This window comes from Salvelinus sp. IW2-2015, linkage group LG36 (genome assembly GCF_002910315.2).
Source record: "Salvelinus sp. IW2-2015 linkage group LG36, ASM291031v2, whole genome shotgun sequence".
NCBI lineage: Eukaryota > Metazoa > Chordata > Actinopteri > Salmoniformes > Salmonidae > Salvelinus > Salvelinus sp. IW2-2015.
In genome coordinates this window covers 15,940,423-15,961,724 of record NC_036875.1, presented here as the reverse complement: position 1 = coordinate 15,961,724, position 21,302 = coordinate 15,940,423, and the positions used below count along the sequence as shown (strand labels likewise).

The following is a 21,302-nucleotide window of genomic DNA, read 5'->3' as shown; positions in this document are numbered from 1 at the left end:
CACGAAGCACAGAGGGGAGAACTAATTATAACAGCAATAACACGTTGGCTGCTGGCTGGGTCGCTCTGACCCACGAGCAGCAGAGCACAACAATAACACTGGCTGCTCTCTAGCACACAGCGGAGCATGTCTGGACCTGTGTAGTGGCTGGTGGGTCGCTCTGACCCACGAGCACAGAGCACACAATAACAACAATAACACTTGGCTGCTGGCTGGGTCGCTCTGACCCACGAGCACACAGCGGAGCATGTCTGGACCTGTGTAGTGGCTGGCTGGTCGCTCTGACCCACGAGCACAGAGCACAGAGCGGGAGCCCTGGAAACACAGGGCCTGGGTCGCTCTGACCCACGAGCACACAGCGGAGCATGTCTGGACCGGTGTAGTGGCTGGCAGGGTCGCTCTGACCCACGAGCACACAGCGAAGCATGTCTGAGCCTGTGTAGTGGTTGGCTGGGTCGCTCGAGCCACAGAGAAGAGACAGTACCACGGAGCGGGAGCCTTGGAAACACCGGGTCTGGGTCGCTCTGACCCACCGAGCACAAAGCACAGAGCGGGGAGCCCTCCACACACAGGACCTGGGTCACCCTGACCCGAGGACCACGGGAGGGTTATAGTGTGGGTACAGAACTTTGCACCGTTCTGCAATTTTCTTCAGGAACTGAACATTCATGCCCATTTCTGTGCCAGCGAGTCTTTTACCCAGGCTTTTAACAATTATTTTATCTTTGAAGAATGCAAATTTGGCAACAATTGGGAGCTCCTATCTCAGTCTTCTCTGTTCGAAATGGTATACATTTGAGTTGGAGCTGGATTTTGTCGACAACATCCCCTGGGATCTGTAGCACTGTAAGAAATAATTATCTTCGCCCTCCTTTTCTTTGATACCAGTAAGTACCAGATTCTCTCATACAGCATAGATCTATGTCAAATAAGGCTTCTCTCAGAGACATGTTCTCCTTTTTAAGTTCATTAACGTTTAAATTTTATCCACTCTCTTTTTCCATTGTCGCAGTTTTTTCATTCTCCATGTTTACTCTCTGTCATGTTTGGGTGTTGATTGTTTTGGTAATATTGGTCGATAAACTTCTCTAGCCTTAGAATTTATTTTGTGTTATCCAGATTGAAGGTTATTACCCACGAGTATGTGGAGTGAAGTGCTAATATTTAGTCAAATGTACAGCTATTGAATATTACGTATTTATCTTGAGGCCATCTGCACCACTGTGTTCAGTCCGCCATCTTACCTCTCCAACCCAGTTCCTGGAGAGCTACCCTCCCGTCCTTTGGGTGGTGGACCATTTTTGATACACATGGGAAACTATTGAGTGTGAAAAAACCCAGAAGCTTTGCAGTTCTTAACACAAACTGGTGCGCCTACTACCATACCCCGTTCAAGGGCACTTAAATATTTTGTCTTGCCCATTCACCCTCTGAATGGCACACATACACAATCCATGTTTGGGCTCCCGAGTGGGCCAGCGGTCTAAGGCACTGCATCTTAGTGCTAGAAACATCACTACAGACACCCTGGTTCGATTCCAGGCTGTATTACAACTGGCCGTGATTAGGAGTCCCATAGGGCGGCGCACAATTGGCCCAGCGTCGTCCGGGTTAGGGGAGGCTKGAGTAGGCCGTCATGGTAAATAAGAATTTGTYCTTAACTGACAACTCTGGTTAAATAAATATGGAACGCTACTGAGGATGGTAGTTGACTCTATAGCCACTCCTATGGAGTGTTTGTCCTCAGGCCTGGGGGGAAGCCTAAGGACAAAGTAGTTCCGCTACCCAAGAATGGTAAAGCGGCCTTTACTGGTTCTAACAACCGACCTATCAGCTTGCTGCCAGCTCTTAGAAAACTGTTGGAAGAAAATGTGTTTGACTGTGCTGAGAGTCGGGAAGCAAGTACAGGGAGTGAGTGTTTTAACGAAACACAAACAACGCACCGACATGAAACAGCGTCAATAACACCTGAGGATAGAACCAAGGGGAGTGACAGATATAGGGAAGATAATCAAGGAGGTGATGGTGAGTGTCATGAGATGCTGGTGCGCTTGTGTGTGGTGACAGGTGTAACGTCCTGACCAGAGTTATTATGTGTTTTGCTTGTTTAGTGTTGGTCAGGACGTGAGCTGGGTGGGAATTCTATGTTGTGTGTCTAGTTTGTCTGTTTCTATGTCCAGCCTAATATGGTTCTCAATCAGAGGCAGATGGTAATCGTTGTCCCTGATTGAGAATCATATATAGGAGGCTTGTTTTGTGTTGGGATTTTGTTGGGTGTTTGTTTCCTGTCTCTGTGATTGTCTGCACCAGATAGGTCTGTCTCGGTTTTTGCACATTTGTTATTTTGTATTGTTGTTTGTAGTGTTTCACTTGTTCTTTATTAAACATGTTTAACACTAGCCGCGCTGCACTTTGGTCCTCTCCTTCACCCCTGGAAGAAAACCGTTACAACAGGTGTGTAATCAGCAGCATGATGACCTAGAGGCCAGAGAGGGTGTATACGTGACAGTGCCCCCTCCCTGACGCGCAGCTCCAGCCACAGGACGCCGACAAAGGGGACAAACCCGGGGGATCAGGAGCGGACCGGTCACCCCTGCTGATGCGCGGGAACCTGTCACGCCGGCTGAGGCATGAGAGCCTGATGAGCCGGTGGAAGCAGGGGAGCCTGGCGATCCAGCGAAGGTATGAAAGCACGACAATCCGGCGGAGGCATGAAAGCACGACGATCCGGCTGAGGCATGAGAGCCTGACGAGCCGGCGGAGATAGGGGAGCCTGGCGGTCTGGCTGAGGCATGAGCCTGTATCGGCTCACGGACCCGACATCATTTACACTGGCACAAAAAAAAACACCCTGATGCTTCCCTTAGGTGGGGTGTTATTCTGTAACGAGTACGCTGAGAGTCGGGAAGCAAGTACAGGGAGTGAGTGTTTTTAATAAATAAACAATAAACACGAAACACAAACAACGCACCGGCATGAAACAGAGTCAATAACACCTGAGGAAAGAACCAAGGGGAGTGACAGATGTAGAGAAGATAATCAAGGAGGTGATGGAGTCCAGGTGAGTGTCATGAGGCGTTGGTGCACTTGCCGATGGTGACAGGTGTGCGGAATCATCAGCAGCCTGATGACCTAGAGGCCAGCGAGGGAGTATACGTGACATTGACCAATTTTCAGCATGCAATCAACATGTACTACACTGACACAAATTACAGATTGGTTGAAATAAATTGATAATAAGAAGATTGTGGGAGCTGTACTGTTAGATTTCAGAGCAGCCTTTGATATTATTGACCATAACCTGCGTTGGAAAAAAACGTTAGTGTTATGGCTTTTCAACCTCTGCCATATCGTAGATTTCGAACTAATAGACCACAGAGGGTTTCCTTTAATGGAAGCTTCTCCAATGTTAGAGAACGTTAAATGTTAAACATGTAAAGTGTGGTGTAGCGCATGGCAGATCTCTTGGCCCTCTACTCTTCTTTTTTACCACTGGCATTAAACCCTCTAAAAGTCTAAGCCATTGGGGGGGGGGGGCACAAAAACTACCTCCATACGTCCATTAACTTGTGTGAGTTCCCTTCAGACGACTCCAGTCACACTTGTGAGGGTCGTGGGAGCAAGATAGAGAACACCATCGTGTTTGACCCCTTCGATAGTGGGGTCATATTCGTTTTGTAGGCCAAACCGTTTGGACACTACAGACGCTTTCGTGAGAAGACCAATTTTCGGGATATCTCATGGTCAGACAAACACAGCTGTAGCTCTGCCACCTTTCACTGTAGATGCAGAAGGCCGACATAGGCAGATGTCTCTAGGTTAACCTGACAGATTTTGATGAGGATTTATTGAACAAAGCCTGTGAGTGCTTTTACTGTAGGGTGTCAGCAAATACAATTAAAAGTTTGTCATAAAAAATTACCCTATTTATCTGTATCCCTTTAATCTGTGTCTGGTGTTAGATAGTTACTGGCTAGGTCTTCAGCCAGCATGTAACAAAAGGGGGGGATGGTCCTTCAAAACTTAAACGCAGTTGTCAAGTCAACATATCCGTCAGTACTACCATGAACTGCATCACAAGAGGCATGCCAAACGGGAGATTTTTGTTTTGGTTTGAGTTGCTTTGTGTATCACCAAATTTTCTTGATGATGTTCCTGCAACACTGCTCACTGCATCCAAGTTGCTTGACGTACGTGTTTCAAAGAGCTGTCAGTCAAGGCGAGCTCATGAATATAAACTCACTGCCCACTCAGCCTGTCTTTTCAAACTTGCTGGTAGTTAGCAATGAGAGAAAAAGTACTTTTTAGAATGACTGTTCAGGACCTTCAAGAAGCTCTCGAAGTCGGAGTGAAGATGTTTTTGACACTTTCAGATCTCTGGAAAATCTTGCCGCCGAGCAATGTAAAGTTACCCCCACTGTCCAGAGTGAGTTAGCATGTCGTAGGAAAGGGGTGTTATCAGTGACTAATTTGAGGAGCTGATAGCAAGCTGTCTGGGTGTCCTCTCTATGTAATGAAAATACACTTAGCAGGTGAAGGGCCGACTGCTAACCACGATAGCCTGGATGAAAAAAACTAAACAAGGGATGTGACCCAGGCTGGATCGTTGCACTCCACATGGTGAAGTCGGATCTGGTCTTTTCAGAATTACAACGAGGACTTTGGCGTTTGAAAGGAAAAATGGACGACAAACCTGGGAAAATGTCATTTGTCCCTTTCGAGCTTTCAAATAGTGTGTTTGTGAAATTATTTGACATCATCATCTGAACGTTGAGGGAGTGACATTGTTTTCTGTATATGTGTGTGTATGCATGCGTGTCTGTGACTTGATAGTGCAGCAGTATTTCACGTGGCATAGGAGGAAGGTTCTTCATATAACATCGCACCAGATGTCCAACAAAATTCAGTGTTAGCAGGTTCTGAGATTATCCAACAAGGCTCTGCAGCCAACTGAGTCAGGCTGCATTCAAAACTCCATTAATATGCACAGCTGCCTATCTAGCGGATAATCAGAGTATGAGTGCTGATCTAGGATCAGTTTAGGCTTTTAGATCATAATGAATAATATTACAAGCACAGGGGGGACCTGATTCTAGATCAGCACTGCTACTCTGAGTTGCTACATGAATAAGGGCCCATCTCATCAGGGCATACACTTTTTATTTAATCTTCAATTGTTTGCTATCAACATACAACGTTGCCTATTACCGTAGATGTCAAGGCGAAAGGTTTAGCCGAGGTTAAGTGGGTTTAGAATGTCAGTCTCATCCTTTCCTGGTATTAAACTGTCAAAGTCTCTCGAATTCTGGCAGATATACTGTTTGTTCTTCTTGATCCTCTACTTTCACTCTTAGACTCGTTAATTGGAATTGGGAGGGCTCCGAGATAGTCCCGTGAATCATCATGCTCTGTTTTCTTCTTATTCTTTTTTCAAAATATCTCAAAGAGATTCAAAGAGAGAGTTGACGGGACGCAGCGAGCGTCAGACATGTTGACACGTCTGCGGTAAGGGAGATATGCAGGCATCAATTAATTACCCATAATTGTCTTGCCAAAGTTGTTTGTAGCAGAGATGAGGTGATTTGGAATCTTGCCATCTCTATGAGGAAGCCCTGCCTGAGGATTCCCTCTTGGTCTAATGGATAAGACATTGGGTTGGCATGTGAGATGTCTCCAGTTCAATTTAACCAGTTACATGTCTTTGTATTTAAGGAGCTATCACCTGGGTCCGGTAGAGCCTATTGAGTGCATTGCTACATTGGTAGATAGTACCATTTTCATCCCATCCTAAGAAAGGTCTAATGCACATTAGTAATATGAGTTAGCCTAACGGGAAAACCAGTGGACATGAAAGCTTGATTTTATTATCCCCAAACAGTGGGTCTTTAGTGTGGTGTGTGTGTGTGTGTGTGTGTGCGCACATGCTTGTTTGTGCGTGAGAGAGAGATGGAGGAGAACAAAAAAGAAAGAGATAACAGAGGGAGAGAAAGGGATAGGTAGAGACTTCAACAGTGACGAGGACAAGACAAGAACAGACTGATAAAGAGAGAAAAGTAAAGGGAGGAGCTCACTGTCCTAATGTTGCAGAGAGAAAGAGAGAGGGAAAAAAGAGAGAGAAGCACAGAATGTCTAAAGTGATGATAAAGAGAAAAGTAGAAGAGAGAGGTACAGCCAGGGGAGAAAGTAAGGCACTATGGTATTTTGTGTAGCAGATGTCTCTTTCCATTCACCAATGTTTGGGGGCTGGAAAAATGTTGCGGGTGGCTAAACATGCGTGGGTAGCCTAGTAAAGGAGCCCTTTTGAAGTGATTTTTTTTGACAAGTGCGTGCAAACATAGGAGCTCTCGTACCGGAATAAATTCATTCTACTTTCACCCATGGGTACAGCATGTCCAAAGTGATGAGAGAGGTTCAGCATGTCTTCAGTAATGATAAAGAGAAAGGTGAGGGKACAGGAATACCCTCACCGCACACTGTTGGAAACAAAGCAGCAGCTTCTTTGGCCCCTTGATCTCATTCGATGTCAATGACAGCGAGGCAATGGTACTGTGGAGGCTAGCCAGCTATGTACACAATATACTATAAAACATGGTAACTTCATACTCAGGAGATGCTGCTGCTTTTGTTTAAATCCTTGGTTGAAAAAATATATATACAGTACAAGTCAAAACTTTTAACAAGTGGGCAAAGCTGTCGTCAATGCAAAGGGTGGCTACTTTGAAGAATCCCCCCCCAAAAATTACACTTTTTTGGTTATTGCATGATTCCATTTGTGTTATTTCATAGTTTTGATGTCTACACTATTTTACAATGTAGAAAATAGTACAAATCAAGAACAACTCTTTAATGAGTAGGTGTGTCCAAACCTTTGACTGGTATATATAGATTTCCAAGCCGATGCCAGAGAGCTATTACTTATGGTGGAGATGACATCATTGACTCATGCAGGGATTTGCCCTTTTGTGGAGTCTGCCAGTTTGCCCTTCAGGTGTGGGGGAATGCAGTGTTTTCTGCGGAGGCTGAAATCAAATACATCATCCTCATCATCACCATTCAGCACTGATTTATCTATGAGAGGATTCCTTCAGTGCTCTTCCGTTGGCCCAGTGGGGTTCAAGAGTAGATGAGATGTGTTTGTGTGGGTGCGYGTGTGTGTGTAAGACTAAGCAAGGCAACAGGGGATACGAGGAGGGAAGACAAAGTTTTCAGAGAATTCAAGATTCTTCCCCTGCTTCACTTATGTGCGTCCACTCCTGAGTCCTGCTACAGGCCACATTTACAAAGGCTGTGTGTCTCCTTAGTATATGCCCATGCTGTGCCATTGTGGCCCATGTAGCCAATGCCTGGAAGAGGGGTCTGCCTTGCTACAGCTGCCCCAGTGTCCCTGCCCAGTCTATCGGACCTGCTGTGCTATTGTCCAACAATTCCCGGCCAGGGACACAATGCCCCCCCCCCCCCCCCCGTTGGGAGCAGGCCAAAGTGCCAGCATTTCGGTTGTGATCCCTCAGTGCCAGTGCCCATCAGGTCAGAGGGGCAAGGACATGGATACAACCACATCAGCTAGACACCTGTGGCTCCCTGTTGGCAATCCCAACCCATGCTAACCCCACCACTCCACTGCCAGGGCACTTAGGGGCTCATTAGTTTGGTCATGAGCCAGAGGGAGGGGGTAGGGCTTTAGAAGAGGAGGTCTGGCACGGTGCCAAGGAGAAAGTGGGAGGGAAGAAGGGACATCTTGCTGGTGTGACAATGAGCAAGAGCAAAGAAGGGAATGGTCGCTAGAAAGTCTCCCTTTCTGGACAAGAGTTTTGAATCAGATCGATGAAAAAATAAAKATTTTCTGATACTCGTGTTTGGCAGAGACATCTAGCTAGTTGTTGGCACAAAGGAGTCATTGGAATTGCTTCCAAATGAGAGGAATCATGTGCACAGGTTTGTTTGGTTTATACAACACAAGATACTTGAGACAGCTGTATTTTTCTTCAAAACATAAAAGTGCTTTGTTTAGGTATATTATATGTTTCCTTCATAATGAGGTATTTAAGATTGCTGTCATACATTATGTGTACTCTGAACCATCTACAGTGCTAATATCCCTCAGTATTTACTCATGGATTCTGTACAGACTGCCTTACAGATATTAATGCATATGTTAAGGACCTCCCATGCATGCTAATCTATGAAATAGCTCTATGTGATTCTTTAGATGTATCATTTGGTTGGTTTGTGATCTTTGGGGGTAGTTAGTTTCAGGGGGTGTGTGTGCATGCGTGTGTGTATGTGTTTGTGACGCCCACTGTGTCTGATACCCCCCCGCTCTTGCCTGGGCATATCAGTGGGCAGGTGCCAGGCCTTGTCTCTCTGCCAGCCCTATAGCCTGTGCCAGATTCTAAAGGTTAACGAGATTCTGTACTCTGAAACTCAGATGACGACAATCCCCCCATTCTTCTCGGCACATACCTGYCCAGGGTCTCATTTCCAGTGCCCCCTTGTTGTTCCGCACAAACGAGCCCTGTGGATCTCTCCACTAAGAGCCAGCTGAGGGAAAGATGATCCCGCCATTTTCCAATAATAATGCATTTCACTGAAAAGGGGAAAATCCTTTTGAGTTGACGCTGCGATTCACTGCGATGCAGCTTTGTTTTACAGTGAAGCAGGAAATAGATGTAGGTGTTATTTGACATTGACAGAGACTGGATTCATAAGTCTAGTGGCTGGCTCTTGGATTGTTTCTGAAAATGTGACCTTACCTAATTTTAATGTTGAAAAGACATGAAACCAAAAGAAAAGACATAGTGACTTGTCAGTGTACTGTCCTAATTGGTAAGTGATTAATGTTCCATACAATCTGCAAATGATCCAGCATTGGACCAACACCGCAAAAGGCATTCTTTGAACATTTGTACCAACTAGGTGTGTATTTTTCTGTGGGTCCGGGTGGACTTTTATAAAGCATTAAATCATATCTGTCAGTTTTAGCTCATATCTTTACTGTCACGTTGGTGCAGATCGTGAAGAGGGCACGACCAAGCCTATTCCCCCTCAGGAAACTAAAACGATTTGGCATGGGTCCTCAGATCCTCAGAAAGTTCTACAGCTGCAACATCGAGAGCATCCTGACTGGTTGCATCACTGCCTGGTACGGCAACTGCTCGGCCTCCGATCGCAAGGCATTACAGAGGGTAGCGCGTACGGCCCAGTACATCACTGGGGCTAAGCTGCCTGCCATCCAGGACCTCTACACCAGGCGGTCAGAGGAAGGCCCTAAAGATTGTCAAAGACCGCAGCCACCCCAGTCATAGACTGTTCTCTCTACTACCGCATGGCAAGTGGTACCGGAGCACCAAGTCTATGAACAAAAGGCTTCTCAACAGCTTTTACCCCCAAGCCATAAGACTCCTGAACAGGTAATCAAATGGCTACCCGGACTATTTGCATTCTGTCCCGCCAACCCCTCTTTTACGCTGCTGCTCCTCTCTGTTTATCATATATGCATAGTCACTTTAACTATACATTCATGTACATACTACCTCAACTAGCCCGACTAACCAGTGCCCCCGCACATTGGCTACCCGGACTATCTGCATTGTGTCCCGCCACCCACGACCCGCCAACCCCTCTTTTACGCTACTGCTACTCTCTGTTTATCACATATGCATAGTCACTTTAACCATACCTACATGTACATACTACCTCAATTAGCCCGACTAACCAGTGCCTGTATATAGCYCCGCAACTGTTATTTTTCACTGTCTTTTTAATGTTGTTTTTAATTTCTTTACTTATCTATTGTTCACCTAATACCAATTTTTTACTTAAATTGCACTGTTGGTTTAGGGCCTGTAAGTAAGCATTTCACTGTAAGGTATAGGTTGTGCACCCACACCTGTTGTTTTCGGCGCACGTGACAAACTTTGATTTGATTTGATCATCATATACATTTCAGTAGGGTTTTTTCAATGTCACAACAGACCCAAATCTTTCTCAACAAGCCAAGCCTCACTGACAGGGGAGATGACGGGTGAAAAGGTAGTTTCTCTTCCTTTTGCTTTTTGTTTTAGTACATCTTGTCACGTCTCATTTGGCCTGAGAACCACAGCTCCCCTGACGGCCATTTTGCACTTCTAACATCACAAATAATCAATGGCGGCTCCTTTCTCTTTCCTTCCAAATGTTCATGCTGGAAACACTGAAGCTAAACTAGGGTGAGAAAAAGATTGTCAATTTACTTGGCAAACAAATGCTTTAAATGTGACCGGTTATTTCAACTACTCAAACTGAACTTTTGAAATACAAACATACTGTATGTAGTAGAGGTTTTAAATGGATCACTTTTTCTTGAAATGCTTGAGAAGGTTTTCCGGAAAGAGATTAAGTCCAGCCATAGACAAAAAAGCACTTTCTATGGAGATTCTCCATTTATCTTGCTTTTTAGACCAAGACTTAATCTGTGTCTGGGAACAGTATCCTAATATACCTGACCTTAGATTTAAGTTTACAATATGGTGTCAAAACAGCTTTTTAGATTAAATGTATCTAAAGTATTTTCAATGTTCTGTCCTAATAGGTCAGGAATCTATTTGATTTCATAAAAGAGGACGTCAAGGTAGGAGAAACTCATTCTCAATTCCTCCTGGTAATAGACCAGCAGTTAATGAAATATTCAAATAATGTCTTCAATTAAGCAGCTGTGATGGAATGATTTGGGTGAGGCAACAGGCTGCCAAGAAAAAACATCTTATCTTCCATCTCCTCTCCACTGCACATCTAGTGTACACCAAGTTTACACAAGGTAAATCCATCAAGAGTGAGGTCACCTTCCACCTTCCCTATCTATAATTGATTGTGCAATGGAGTCATTGTCTAAAACAGACCGTATCAGTCAGCTTCTAACAGTTGGGGTGAACTCTGAGACATTTTGAAACACTTTAAAGCTCTGTTTGTGATGGGTAGGCTGTCAACTGTGTTAAAAGGAGAGCATTCGCTATAGCAAGTTTATTTTAGGTATAGTGTTGACATCATTGCAATAGTTAACACTTATCTAAATCATATACTTCATATACTCCACTTCTCAATGGGCACTGCACTCCACAACCGAAAATGCTCTTGTAACTTTTATTTTACAATATATTTTAGAAAGTGGTGATTTGTTTATGCAGATTTAAAGTAAACAGAGGGTAAGTGCTTCTAAACACATAACCTTCATCATCAATGAAACTGCACTGTCATCTATCCTGGATCATTCTGCGGATGTAGTTTTAAACCAACAATTAAAATTGGCACAACACCAGTCCCATCAAGATCAAATTTCTTACAATGACTGTACACTACTACCACAAGTCTTGGTCTTAGAACCAACAAGGAACCAATACAGTATAAATTACACTTAGATGCCTTCCATTTAAATGGAAAGACCGAACCATATCATTCCTTCAAAGTTCTCTACTTATAGTAGAGTGATACAGTGCTTGTGTTACACTTTGCTCCCATAGTCAGATTAGATGAAACATGTAACTCCAGTACTACTTGGCAGAGCTGTCAAGTTTAGTGAACTTGCACACTCATGCCTTCATCTCTACACTTTGCGTGAGACTCTACAAAGTAGCATAGAGCTTGGGTGGAAAAGCGAGTGAGGGAGAGAGAGGTAGAGACCATTGACAGTCGTGCACATAGACCAATATGTCTATGGGGTAAGAAATGTGTCTATGGGGTAAGAAATGTAATGACTGCAATGGAAAAAGTGTGACCAGGTATTTAAAGAACCTGCAGTGCAACACTCGAGGCCCCCGTATAGGTTGTGCACCCACAAACCTCTTCCATTTCAGGCGCTGTGTGTGTGTGTGTGTGTGTGTGTGTGTGTGTGTGTGTGTGTGTGTGTGGTGTGTGTGTGTGTGTGTGTGTGTGTGTGTGTGTGTGTGTGTGTGTGTGTGTGTGTGTGTGTGTGTGTGTGTGTGTGTGTGTGTGTGTGTGTGTGTGTGTGTTTTGTGTGTTAACGTGTTTAACTATGCTTGTGGGGACCAGAAGTCCCACAAGAATAGTAAACGAACAAAAAGTTGACCAACTATCTTGTTAGTCCCCACGAGGTCAAATGCTATTTCTAGGGGGTTAAGGTTAGAATTACATTAAGGGTCAGGGTTAGGAGCTAGGGTTAGTTTTAGGGTTAGGAGCTAGGATTAGGGTTAGGTTTTGGGGTTAGGGTAAGAGCACAGATTAGGTTTAGGAAAAATAGGATTTTGAATGGTACTGAATTGTGTGTGCCCACAAGGTTAGCTGTACAAGACTGTGTGTGTGTGTGTGTGTGTGTGTGTGTGTGGTTATGGGCAGCTCTATTAACCTAAGGTGCCATAGTTCATGTCAGCAACTGGGAGCCTGTGTTTATGGCTGCAGTGGGAAAAAATGGCTCATGTTCACTGAGGAGAAAGGCAATGAAGGCTATTCCATGTGTCTATGAAAATCAAAAGTAGGGCTCAGACATAACTGTATTGTGACCATATATAACGTGGACATGCCATCGACTGTACATATGGAAAGTGTACCTCTGTCTGCWGGAAAAATGTTCTCGCAAGTTGGATGATATCTCCATCATCCAACTTGAGAGAACAATAAAAAAGCCATATCTCTGTCCAGTGTCTGTGTTCTTTTGCCCATCTTAATCTTTTCTTTTTTTTGGCCAGTCTGAGATATAGCTTTTTCTTTGCAACTCTGYCTAGAAGGCCAGCATCCCGGAGTCGCCTCTTCACTGTTGACGTTGAGACTGGTGTTTTGTACTATTTAATGAAGCTGCCAGTTGAGGACTTGTGAGGCGTCCGTTTCTCAAAACAGACACTCTAATGTCCGYTTGCTCAGTTGTGCACCGGGGCCTCCCACTCCTCTTCTATTCTGGTTAGAGCCAGTTTGCGCTGTTCTGTGAAGGGAGTAGAACACGGCGTTGTATGAGATCTTCAGTTTCTTGGCAATTTCTCGCATGGAATAGCCTTCATTTCTCAGAACAAGAATAGACTGACGAGTTTCAGAAGAAAGTCTTTGTTTCTGGCCATTTTGAGCCTGTAATCGAACCCACAAATGCTGATGCTCCAGATACTAAACTAGTCTAAAGAAGGCCAGTTATATTGCTTCTTTAATCAGGACAACAGTTTGCAGCTATGCTAACATAATTGCAAAAGGGTTTTCTAATGATCAAKTAGCCTTTTAAAACGATAATCTTGGATTAGCTAACACAAAGTGTCATTGGAACACAGGAGTGATGGTTGCTAATAATGGGTCTCTGTATGCCTACACTATGTAGATATTCCATTAAAAAAATCTGCCGTTTCCAGCTACAATAGTCATTTACAACATTAAAAATGTCTACACTGTATTTCTGATCTATTCTATGTTATTTTAATGGACCAGAAAATCAAAAACAAGGACATTTCTAAGTGACCCCAAACTTTTGAACGGTAATGTATATATTTCCCTAGACTCCTTCAAATGCAGGTGTCACTTGAAAGAGTGATACCTTGTTGTGCGTGAATATTTCTGATTATGCCTCCATTGAGAAATGAGCTCAATCCAAAACCAGTTGTTGGTAAAGAGCCAAGAACTCCAATGGAACAAGACTTATCCCTCAGTGTTTTGTTAGCAACCTTTAGGAAGTGCAGTCTTTGCATAGCCTCCATCACAGGTCCTCCAACATAATTATCTTTATTCTCTCTTCTGACGTGAATCTTGAAAAAGTTAGGCATAGATAGAGTGACAGAAGTCTTAGCATAGATTGAACTTCCTGATAATACTGTACAACTTTAATAGATGTTGTTGGCACGGGTCTACAAGGGGATTTGTATGTGGCTATCACACACCTGAAGCAAGTAAAAAAGCTCTGTTTTCTGCTGTTATGAAATGTCAACCTACCCACCCCTCCAATCCAAAAAAATTACTAGCTGTAATTCATCATCAGAAGCATTGCTCTTGCACAGCTTGTGAATTTACTTCACGGTCAGCTGTAGAGGAGAATGGCCTCTTGTTCTTGAGCGTGGAGGTGTGTGCCGGTGAGCACTGGGCACAGATAGGAGCCCACAGCCCAGCTGACATGTGGAGCATTTCAAAAGGCTGGGGGAAATGTCAAACAGTGTAAAGCAATCCTGCGGGGAGATCAGGGACAGTGCTGTGGCTTTTAGAACTGCCACTTTAGCTCAGAGGGAGATTAAAGACAGTAATGGAGATAGTGATCGGCTGGAGAGAAGGAAAAAAAGAATGATGAGTCCCCTAGGTTTTTTTACAGACCGGAGACTCCACTGAGACAGGCTTATGTTGAGCAACAATGCCCAGGTCTGGGTCATATTTATTAGGGCCAACACTCCCTCATGCCATTTTGTGTGTTATTAATTGAAAGTAGAAGCACAGTTATCTTGTGTAGAATAAAATGTAACACTGCAAAATGTCATTTAGGTGAAATGCTGTGCGTCGGACAAAATGCCTTGGTTTAACATACCAGAGGGGGTTAGGTTAAATTCAGCTATTCTTAGGTTAAATGCAAGACGGTATGGATATAGGTTTAGGAGCCAGCAATCACAACTGATCCACAGTTCTGTTCTGAGAGGATTTACTGCTAAAATAAAGGAGATTCACGACACTGTCATGTTTGATAAATGGCCCAATGTTAGTACAGTTGAAGTCGGAAGTTTACATACACTTAGATTGGAGTCATTAAAACTCTCTTTTCAACCACTCCATACATTTCTTGTTAACAAAGTATAGTTTTGGCAAGTCGGTTAGAACATCTCTACTTTGTACATGACACAAGTAATTTTCCAACAATTGTTTACAGACAGATTATTTCTCTTATAATTCACTGTATCACAATTCCAGTGGGTCAGAAGTTTACATATACTAAGTTGACTGTGCCTTTAAAAAGCTTGAAGATTTCCAGAAAATTATGTCATGGTATTAGAAGCTTCTGATAGGCTACTTGACATCATTTGAGTCAATTGGAGGTGTACTTGTGGATGTATTTCAAGGCCTACCTTCAAACTCAGTGCCTCTTTGCTTGACATCATGGGAAAAACAAAAGAAATCAGCCAAGACCTCAGAAAAAAATGTGACCTCCACAAGTCTGGTTCATCCTTGGGAGCAATTTCCAAATGCCTGAAGGTACCATGTTCATCTGTACAAACAATAGTACGCAAGTATAAACACCATGGGAACCACACAGCCATCATACCACTCAGGAAGGAGACGCGTTCTGTCTCCTAGAGATAAATGTCCTTTGGTGCGAAAAGTGCAAATCAATTCCAGAACAATAGCAAAGGACCTTGTGAAGATGCTGGAGGAAACAGGTTCCAAAGTATCTATATCCACAGTAAAACGAGTCCTATATCGACATAACCTGAAAGGCTGCTCTGCAAGKAAGAAGCCACTGCTCCAAAACCGACATAAAAATTACAGACTTCGGTTTGCAGCTGCACATGGGGATAAAGATCATACTTTTTGGAGAAATATCCTCTGGTCTGATGAAACAAAAATAGAACTGTTTGGCCATTTATTTAAAAAATATATATTTCACCTTTATTTAACCAGGTAGGCCAGTTGAGAACAAGTTCTCATTTACAACTGCGACCTGGCCAAGACAAAGCAAAGCAGTGCGACCCAGACAACAACACAGAGTTACACATGGAATAAACAAACGTACAGTCAATAACACAATATAAAACATTTTAAAAGTCTATATACAGTGTGTGCAAATGGCGTAAGGAGGTAAGGAAATAAATAGGCCATAAAAGCGAAGTAATTACAATTTAGCAAATTAACACTGGAGTGAAAGAGGTGCAGRTGAYGATGTGCAAGTAGAAATACTGGTGTGCAAAAGAGCAAAAAAAGTAAATAAAAACAATATGGGGATAAGGTAGGTGGATGGGCTATTTACAGATGGGTTGTGTACAGCTGCAACGATCAGTTAGCTGCTCAGAAAGCTGATGCTTAAAGTTAGTGAGGAAGATTTTTTTTATATATTYTTTTGCAATTCGTTCCAGTCATTGGCAGCAGAGAACTGAAAGGAAAGGCGGCCAAAGGCGGTGTTGGCTTTGGGGATGACCAGTGAGATATACCTGCTGGAGTGCGTGCTAYGGGTGGGTGTTGTTATGGTGACCTGTGAGCTGAGATAAGGCAGAGCTTTACCTAACAAAGACTTAGAGATGACCTGGAGCCAGTGGGTCTGGCTACAAATATGTAGCGAGGGCCAGCCGAAGAGAGCATACAGGTTGCAGTGGTGGGTGCTATTATGGGGCTTTGGTGACAAAACGGATGGCACTGTGACTGCATCCAGTTTGCTGAGTAGAGTGCTGGAGGGTATTTTGTAAATGACATYGCTGAAGTCGAGGATCGGTAGGATAATTMGTTTTATGAGTGTATGTTTGGCAGCGTGAGTGAAGGAGGCTTTGTTGCGAAATAGAAGCCAAATCTGGATTTCATTTTGGATTGGAGATGTTTAATGTGAGTCTGGAAAGAGAGTTTACAGTCTAGCCAGACACCTAGGTATTTGTAGTTGTCCACATATTCTAAGTCAGAACCGTCCAGAGTAGTGATGCTAGTCGGGCGGGCGGGTGTGGTCAGCAATCGGTTGAAGAGCATGCATTTAGTTTTACTAGCGTTTTAAGAGCAGTTGAATGCCACCGAAGGAGTGTTGTATGACATTGAAGCTCATTTGGAGGTTTGTTAACTTCTTATGGCTGCAGGGGCAGTATTGAGTAGCTTGGATGAAAGGTGCACAGAGGTGCCCAGAGTAAACAGCCTGCTCCTCAGTCATAGTTGCTAAATATATAGGTTTCTAAAACTGTTTGAATTATGTCTGTGAGTATAACAGAACTCATATGGCAGAAAAAAAMCKGAGAAAAAATCCAAACAGGAAGTGGAAATTCTGAGGCTGGTCGAGTTTCAACCAAGATCCCATTGAAATCACAGCGAGATATGAATGAGTATTCACTTCCTACGGCTTCCACTAGATGTCAACAGTCTGTAGAACTTTGTCTGATGACTACTGTGAAGTGGGGCCGAATGAGAGGAGAATTAGTCACCACTGGCATGAGGTGACCATTCTTTGACCATGCGCGTTCACATGAGGGAGCTCCGTTCCATCGCTCATCTGAAGTCAATGTAATTCTTCGGTTGAAACGTTATCAAGATATATGTTGACAACATTCTAAAGATTGATTCAATACATCGTTTGACATGTTTCTACTGACTGTTACGGAACTTTTGGACATTTCGTTAGTTTTAGTGAACGCGGCTTCGTGACTTTGGAATTGTTTACCAAACGCTCTAACAAAAGTAGCTAATTGGACATAAATAACGGACATTATCGAACAATCAAGCATTTATTGTGGACCTTGGGATTCCAGGGAGTGCATTCTGATGAAGATCATCAAAGGTAAAGGAATATTTATCATGTAATTTCTGGTTTCTGTTGACTCCAACATGGCGGCTAATTTGACTATTGTTCTGAGCGCCGTCTCAGATTATTGCATGGTTTGCTTTTTCCGTAAAGTTTTTGAAATCTGACACAGCGGTTGCATTAAGGAGAGGTACAGTGGGGCAAAAAAGTATTTAGTCAGCCACCAATTGTGCAAGTTCTCCCACTTAAAAAGATGAGAGAGGCCTGTAATTTTCATCATAGGTACACTTCAACTATGACAGACACAATGAGAAAAAAAATTCCAGAAAATCACATTGTAGGATTTTTTATGAATTTATTTGCAAATTATGGTGATATAATAATCACAGTGGTTGTAGAGGGTGCAACAGGTCAGCACCTCAGGAGTAAATGTCAGTTGGCTTTTCAATAGCCGAACATTCAGAGGCCGAAACAGCAGGTGCGGTAGAGAGGGGGGAGAGTCGGTCCGGAACAAGGTCATGTCCGGTGAACAGGTCAGGGTTCCATAGCCGCAGACAGAACAGTTGAAACTGGAGCGGCAGCACGACCAAAGCACAGCCCCCACACCACTGGAGGGATATAAACAGACCACCAACATCCTACCCTGAGACAAGGGTAGGTTTCTACTTCCGGCGCCGACCGAGATGGCCGCCTCGCTTCGCGTTCCTTGGAAAATATGCAGTATTTGTTTTTTTTATGTGTTATTCCTTACATTGGTGCCAGGTAATCTTAGGTTTCATTACATACAGTCGGGAGGAACTACTGAATATAAGAGCAACGTCAACTCACCATCGTTACAACCAGGAATATGACTTTCCCGAAACGGATCCAGTGTTTTGCCTTCCACCAATACAATGGATCTGATCCCAGCCGGCGACCCTATGCGACGCCGTAAAAGGGGCAAACGTAGCGGTCTCCTGGTCAGGCTTCGGAGACGGGCACATCGCGCTCCACTCCCTAGCATACTACTCGCCAATGTCCAGTCTCTTGACAATAAGGTTGATGAAATCCGAGCAAGGGTAACATTCCAGAGAGACATCAGAGATTGTAACGTTCTCTGCTTCACGGAAACATGGCTAACTCAAGAGACGCTAACGGAGTCGGTGCAGCCAGCTGGTTTCTTCACGCATCGCGCCGACAGAAACATACATCTTTCTGGTAAGAAAGAGGGCGGGGGTGTATGCCTTATGATTAACGAGACGTGGTGTGATCATAAAACATACAGGAACTCAAGTCATTCTGTTCACCTGATCTAGAATTCCTCACAATCAAATGTCGACCGCATTATCTACCAAGGGAATTCTTTTCGATTATAATCACAGCCGTATATATTCCCCCCCAAGCAGACACATCGATGGCCCTGAACGAACTTTATCTGACTCTTTGTAAACTGGAAACCACACACCCTGAGGCTGCATTCATCGTAGCTGGGATTTTACAAGGCTAATCTGAAAACAAAACTCCCTAAATCTATCAGCATATCGATTGTGCTACCAGGGCTGGTAAAACCTTGGATCATTGTTATACTAACTTCCGCGACGCATATAAGGCCCTCCCCCGCCTCCTTTCGAAAAGCTGACCACGACTCCATTTTGTTGCTTCCAGCCTACAAACAGAAACTAAAACAACAAGCTCCCTCGCTCAGGTCTGTTCAACGCTGGTCCGACCAATTTGATTCCACACTTCAAGACTGCTTCGATCACGCGGATTGGAATATGTTCCGTATTGCGTCCAACAACAATATTGACGAATACGCTGATTCGGTGAGCGAGTTCATTAGAAAGTGCATTGACGATGTCGTACCCACAGCAACGATTAAAACATTCCAAACCAGAAACCGTGGATTGACGGCAGCATTCGCGTGAAACTGAAAGCGCGAACCACTGCTTTTAACCAGGGCAAGGTGACCGGAAACATGACCGAATACAAACAGTGTAGCTATTCTCTCCGCAAGGCAATCAAACAAGCTAAGTCCCAGTATAGAGACAAAATAGAGTCGCAATTCAACAGCTCAGAAACAAGAGGTATGTGGCAGGGTCTACAGTCAATCACGGATTACAAAAATAAAACCAGCCCCGTCGCGGACCAGGATGTCTTGCTCCCAGACAGACTAAATAACTTCTTTGCTCGCTTTGAGGACAATACAGTGCCACTGACACGGCCCGCTACCAAAACCTGCGGGCTCTCCTTCACTGCAGCCGAGGTGAGTAAAACATTTAAACGTGTTATCTCTCGCAAGGCTGCAGGCCCAGACGGCATTCCCAGCCGCGTCCTCAGAGCATGCGCAGACCAGCTGGCTGGTGTGTTTACGGACATATTCAATCAATCCTTATCCCAGTCTGCTGTTCCCACATGCTTCAAGAGGGCCACCATTGTTCCTGTTCCCAAGAAAGCTAAGGTAACTGAGCTAAACGACGAGAGGAATACCTATGTGAGAATGCTGTTCATCGACTACAGCTCAGCATTTAACACCATAGTACCCTCCAAACTCGTCATCAAGCTTGAGACCCTGGGTCTCGACCCCGCCCTGTGCAACTGGGTACTGGACTTCCTGACGGGCCGCCCCCAGGTGGTGAGGGTAGGTAACAACATCTCCACCCCGCTGATCCTCAACACTGGGGCCCCACAAGGGTGCGTTCTGAGCCCTCTCCTGTACTCCCTGTTCACCACGACTGCGTGGCCATGCACGCCTCAACTCAATCATCAAGTTTGCGGATGACACTACAGTGGTAGGCTTGATTACCAACAACGACGAGACGGCCTACAGGGAGGAGGTGAGGGCCCTCGGAGTGTGGTGTCAGGAAAATAACCTCACACTCAACGTCAACAAAACAAAGGAGATGATTGTGGACTTCAGGAAACAGCAGAGGGAGCACCCCCTATCCACATCGACGGGGCAGTAGTGGAGAAGGTGGAAAGGTTTAAGTTCCTCGGTGTACACATCACGGACAAACTGAATTGGTCCACCCACACAGACAGCGTTGTGAAGAAGGCACAGCAGCGCCTCTTCAACCTCAGGAGGCTGAGAAATTCGGCTTGTCACCAAAAGGACTCACAAACTTCTACAGATGCACAATCCAGAGCATCCTGTCGGGCTGTATCACCGCCTGGTACGGCAACTGCTCCGCCCACAACCGTAAGGCTCTCCAGAGGGTAGTGAGGTTTGCACAACGCATCACCGGGGGCAAACTACCTGCCCTCCAGGACACCTACACACCCGATGTCACAGGAAGGCCATAAAGATCATCAAGGACAACAACCACCCGAGCCACTGCCTGTTCACCCCGCTATCATCCAGAAGGCGAGGTCAGTACAGGTGCATCAAAGCAGGGACCGAGAGACTGAAAAACAGCTTCTATTTAAGGCCATCAGACTGTTAAACAGCCACCACTAACATTTAGCGGCCGCTGCCAACATACTGACTCAACTCCAGCCACTTTAATAATGGGAATTGATGGAAATTATGTAAAAATGTACCACTAGCCACTTTAAACAATGCCACTTAATATAATGTTTACATACCCTACATTACTAATCTCATATGTATATGTATATACTGTACTCGATATCATCTACTGCATCTTGCCATCTTTATGTAATACATGTATCACTAGCCACTTTAAACTATGCCACTTTATGTTTACATACCCTACATTACTCATCTCATATGTATATACTGTACTCTATACCATCTACTGCATCTTGCCTATGCCGTTCTGTACCATCACTCATTCATATATCTTTATGTACATATCTTTCCCTCTTACACTTGGCGTGTATAAGGTAGTAGTTGTGGAATTGTTAGGTTAGATTACTTGTTGGTTATTACTGCATTGTCGGAACTAGAAGCACAAGCATTTCGCTACACTCGCATTAACATCTGCTAACCAKGTGTATG

At 44.3% G+C, this 21,302-nt stretch overlaps 1 pseudogene; it reads right to left on the bottom strand.

Annotated features, from left to right (window-relative positions):
* LOC111959232 (piggyBac transposable element-derived protein 4-like) overlaps nt 1–21,302 on the bottom strand; it is a 104,828-nt pseudogene that overhangs the window by 2,152 nt on the left and 81,374 nt on the right.